Source organism: Lissotriton helveticus, chromosome 12 (genome assembly GCF_964261635.1).
Source record: "Lissotriton helveticus chromosome 12, aLisHel1.1, whole genome shotgun sequence".
NCBI lineage: Eukaryota > Metazoa > Chordata > Amphibia > Caudata > Salamandridae > Lissotriton > Lissotriton helveticus.
In genome coordinates, this window is record NC_136073.1 from 140494519 (window position 1) to 140500123 (window position 5605).

The 5605-nt window shown below is 46.4% G+C and overlaps 1 non-coding gene across 1 annotated transcript; it reads left to right on the top strand.

The window, feature by feature from the left end:
• On the top strand, positions 1-74 carry TRNAT-AGU (transfer RNA threonine (anticodon AGU)). The gene has a single exon. It is a non-coding gene; the product is annotated as a tRNA-Thr (tRNA).
• Positions 75-5605: the final 5531 nt, after the last annotated feature.

Here is a 5605-nt window from a genome sequence, read left to right on the forward strand (position 1 = left end):
GGCACTGTGGCTTAGTTGGTTAAAGCGCCTGTCTAGTAAACAGGAGATCCTGCGTTCGAATCTCAGCAGTGCCTCGTATTTTACACAACTTCAAAGAATAAGTATTGTTTGATAAACGACTCATTGTCTGCAAGTCCAGTTGCTCCTATTATTATTATTTTATTTTTTACACAATGCTCCTCCTTCGAACCTAAAGATGTTTTTGGTCTTTCGATGCCAATGTTGTGTACCACCAACCACCAGTCTCTTTAATTTTCAACGCCAATCAGTTTGGTTTTGAGAAGTGAAAAGATGTTTTTAGCTGCACCCCGGCAGCAGTAATGCAAGCTTCAAACAACAGGCGCAGCACAGGCAGCACAAGAGTGGCCTTGTGTGGATAGCTGGGTACATTTCCAAAGGGCTTCTTTAGAATAATGTGTCTGAACAGTTCATACCCACTTTAGAGACTAATTTAGCATATTTTTGCCCCAAGTCTGGAGCCCTTCTGAACTGTTGTGTCTAGTTCTGCTGAGTCTACTGAGGCTATTGTGTCAAGTACACAAAGTTCCATCTGGGGTTCTGGTAAAGTTTTCAAAACCTCATTAGGAGGATTGTTGCTACTTTCAAAAAACAACTCTGGCACATTGCCTCCTGATCTGGTGGCCACCTGTAGTGTACGGTGCCTGGTACTGGAGGGTACATCTAAAGTACTGTGCCTGTTATCACAGTCATGTCTGGCGTTTTGTACCCAGTTCTAATGGCAACATCTGAAGTTTTTTCTCTTGTCCTGAGGTCACCACTGTAGGAATGTGTCCAGTGCTGCAGATGTCGTCTTATTACTGAAGCAGTGTCTGCAATATTGTGTGTGACCTGTTGTAGATGTTGCATCTGGTATATTTTGCTGAGTTATGAGCCCACATTTGCAGTGTTGTGCTTTCTTCTGGTTAATGCATTTGGAGTGTTGTTTTCAGTTTTGGACCCGAAAGTCCAGATTGTCTTTATTTCTGGAATGCTGCTCGTGGAGTGTGGTGTTCTGTTCTGAAGGGTTTGTCTGCAGTATTGTGTCTAGTTGTAGATGTCTCAGCTGGTACTTGTACTACTTTAGGAGGCCACATTTTCAGTGTTGTGTTTTGTTCTGGCAAGTACATTTTGAGTGTTGTTTTTCCATTTCTGAATGCTGCACTCGGGGTGTGGTGTTCAGTTCTAGAGGCTTTTTCTGAAGTATTGTGAGTGCTTGGAAAATGACATTGTGTGCTGTGTCCAGCTAAAATTGCTGTACCCATAGCACTGTGTCGAGTTGTGAAGGCCACATCTATGATATTGTGTTCACTTTGGTAGGCTTCACGTGAGGTTCTGGAGGCCTCTTCTGAAATAATGTGTCTGCCCTGGGAGACTCATTCGGAGTATTGTAAAGTGTCACACAGCTCATAATCAAATTCAAATTTCAAAGCTTTATTCGACATTTGTCATAAAAGCATCAATCCCTATCCTATACAATAAATACTACAGCTAAAAAATTTCATTTAAAAAACATATTAAACAGTGACAGTCGAATGCTTTTTACATTTAAAAATTATTGTCAAGTTGTAAAAACACAGTTAAAATAACAGTTATAATGTACATCTATTTCATATAATTAGAGCCATTTAGACAGGACAGCCATATTTCATTATATTACATTTGACTGGAGTGAGCGTGAACGGATTACCCAAGCCCAAGCAAGAAATGTTGCTACCGCAATCACCACTAAAGCGGAACAATCAGATTTTAATATTCTGTACCCATAGCACTGTGTCGAGTTGTGAAGGCCACATCTATGATATTGTGTTCACTTTGGTAGGCTTCACGTGAGGTTCTGGAGGCCTCTTCTGAAATAATGTGTCTGCCCTGGGAGACTCATTCGGAGTATTGTAAAGTGTCACACAGCTCATAATAAACGTCATGTCCGGTTCTCGATGCCTGACCTAGAGGTTTGATGCTACTCTTCGAATGTTTGAATAACATTTCTGTCATTCTGAGCCAGTTCTCTGGGCCTCCTCTGGAGCATTGTGCTCTATTGTGGGGGCCACGTATTTCATTGCACACATTTCTGATTCGTCACTTCTGGAGTCTGTGCCCAGTTCGGGAGGCCTTGTCTGGTTAAATTGTACTGTGTTGTGAACTCAGACAGGATTCAGCCATAAAATACAGGTACAGCCTACATGCACAGAGCCCAAGTAGCTCGCCGTGATCGTATAGTGGTTAGTACTCTGCGTTGTGGCCGCAGCAACCTCGGTTCGAATCCAAGTCACAGCATTGCGGGTGGCAATGTCACGGCAGGTGGGCCATGTTTACTTTGTTAATATAAATTTATAATGTGGCGTGGCTTGGACGGTGATGAGGACGGGTGCCTGAGTCCAACACCTCCACCACCCCGAGAGAAAATAAGGGCGAAGAGGCATCCTATAGGGCACGAACCCCTGAACAAACGGGAGGATCGGATGTAGGAAGGCACCTAGCACAGATCGACGGAACCGAAACCTGCCAGGAAAGAGCAGAAGGGACAAAAAAAGCCGAGAGGAGCAGAGAGAGGAGCGGGTGGAGAGACCCAAGATGTCGGCACACAGAAGGATCACAGCAGCGTAAGCACACTCGATGCGCTAAAAAAGCTAAAAGTAAGGGGAGCTGTGAGCGGAGAGCACACAGAGCGAGAACGAAGATCACTCACAACTAAGGCGCAGGCAGCGGGAGCACCACAGAGAAGCGAGGGGTGTCGAAGAATAGAAACTGAAAAGAAACGAAAGTGGAACGCGGGCAGCCATCTTGCACCTCGCTCCACCCTCCCCCCCTGCATCGCACTGAACACGGACAGAAGCAAGGGGAGACAGACACACCCGCGGTCACTGGAAACACCCAGGGACACAGTGAAGGGGCAAAGAGGAGCAACACAGAAGGAGACAGAGAGGGAAACCGTTTCGATTGAACATGACCAATTTTAAAACCTTCCAAACGGCATGCTTAGCCAAACAGGGGGCTCACTGGCTGGTCCCTGATAAGGAGTACACACCGGTGTGGCTAGAACTGGAAAGAGCTATGCTGGGAGGCCTAGACCCCATAGCTATGCTTACGGCAAACAAACACCCAGAGATAGACAACATGATCATCAAAAACACCAAAGTAGCCCTTCTTAAGGTAGACACTAAGATGGAACAAAGCATCAGGAACACCAAATGGGAGACCATATGGTTCAACCCCAAGGTCCAATATAAAGGGAAGTTTTTAGCCAACGCCACCTGGTATGGGAAGTGTATATCCACTCCACAACAACTAGAAAAGAACAACACACCACTAACTTTTGACGCCCTGAAAGACCTTCATGCCCTAACTACAGTCGACTTCTATGGGTTCCTCAAAATAAAAGCAGCCATCACGAAAGCCAACCTGAACACAAAAAAAACCTCCATCATACAATACATGGGCAACCTGAACAAGGTAGGCCACCACACCTCCCATTTATACAAACTATTAAGTCCAACAAAGACAAAACTCAACACTAAAACATTGGGGTTCTGGGAGGAGCTGCTAGGCAGACAACTGAGTGAGAAGGAAAAAAGCCGCCTGTGGATATCCGCCTCCCAGAACAAAGTTTCCCCACAGGTGGCACAGACAAAATACTGGCTACTACACAGGGCCTACTGGACTCCCGCCCGCCTTGCTGGGGTAGGAGTCAGAGAAAACGACACTTGCTGGAACTGCAAAAAAGAGAGAGGAGACCGTGCACACCTAATCTTTCACTGCACTCGAGTCAAGACCCTTTGGGCAAAAATCAAAGACTTCATCGCAAGGATAGTGGGGAGGGACATACAGCCAGGCTTTGTAGGGCTAGTAACGGCCTTCATGGCCCCAAACTTAAAATCCAAAGAAGATGGCGACCTCACAGACCTCCTCCTCACAGCAGCAGTTAAGACAATACTGGCAAACTGGAAAAACACAGGGAAGGCTACTTTCAAGGGCTGGGTCAACTAGATTACCTTTCTAAGAGGGGCGGACAACATAGCGGCAACTCACGCTCCCAACCACACGGCAAGAGGTGAAATGTGGGCATCGCTAGACAAACACCTGGGCACGTATGAACCCCCTTGAATAAAGGCTCAATACGGGTCACCGACGCCCTACTGGCCACCAGCGCTCAACACTGCACAACCACATGCTAACTAGTCTCTATCTCCCTCTCTTTTCTTTTCACCCTATTCTCTTCACCTTTCACTCTCCATTTTCTTGGACAAGGGTGCAACAAGATTCAACAAAGAACCCTTTCTATCGGATATGTGATATACGATCCGCCATGAAGCCCGCCAAGCCCGTTGTATTCCTAAGGGCACCCGCGAGGCACTATCAGCGCTATCACTGTACTATGTTTGTTTGAAAAAATTGTTAATAAACATGTTGAAATAAAAAAAAAAGAAGAAAGAAATAAAGAAATTTTCAATGTACTGAGTATTTTTAAAATAGTTTTTATTTATAACGTCCTTGTCTCAGTACTGTACTCTGTAATTGGTGAAATGTCCAGCTTTAACCAACATAAGTCATTACATTGTGATGACAGCTGTACTGCAGTAGGGAAAGAGTGTTTTAATGCATGCAATATTTACCTATAATATATTGCTGCTTGCTGTAGCCCTTGTGATTGCGCAGAAATCGTTTTTACGGCATGCTGAAACATTTGCTTGTGTTATTATAGCTTTTCTGTAAGAATGTTTTATTTTTCTGGAATGTTGCTTTATTTTACGCTCAGGCTAAACCTGGCATTAAAGACACGTCCATATTCCCCCTGCTTACGCCACCATCTTAGCTGTGCTGTTCACCTCGCCGCTGCCGGCACTTTTTGCCTTCTTGCGGTTCCGCCCTGACGTCTCTATTGTTCTGCTTCGTCTCTTCTTGTGCCCCAAGTTTTCCCACGACCGCCGCTACCTTTTTTGTAGGGATTCCGGGCAGTTTCGCTGTTTAGCTCGCCGTTGTTTGTTACGGGGTTGCGGTGCTCTTGGACTTAGGCTTCTGCCTGCGTTGCCATCCAACCCACGTATAGACCACCACACGCTGCAAAACAATCCTCCAAGCAACGCGCAGAAGGATAAAAGGACGAACAACGCGCAAAGCGGAAAGGCAGAACCGGCAGGACAAGACGGGCCATAAAACGGCGATCGATAAGTCTGTGAGCCTAAGGTGCGTACAAGGCGCAAAACTGAAACCAACCCCCACTACAAGGACCCAAGGCAGCCATCTTGAGTTAGGCGGCACACCAGTGATCCGAAGAAGGAGCGCGCAGAGAGGCAGAATAAGCACTAGGAGCGGCGATCCAAACTCGGAACATCAAAGGTAGAGGAACTAGGGAGCTGGTCAAATCTACTCCGCGGCACAATAACCGAAAGAGACCCCGAAAGGCGGTCATCTTGGGAGGGGAAAGCTCGGCCCAAGCACCTGGGACATGCCCACAGCAACACTGGGTGAAGGAGGCTCCAGAAGGAAGCCACAAGTTTAGTCACGAAGGCTGCACAGACAAGACGAGCCGATGCTAAAACCGAACACACGGGAAAGCGGAAGGTGCAGGAAGCGGGTCGTGCTGGAACCACAAGCGGCTAGTGAGAAG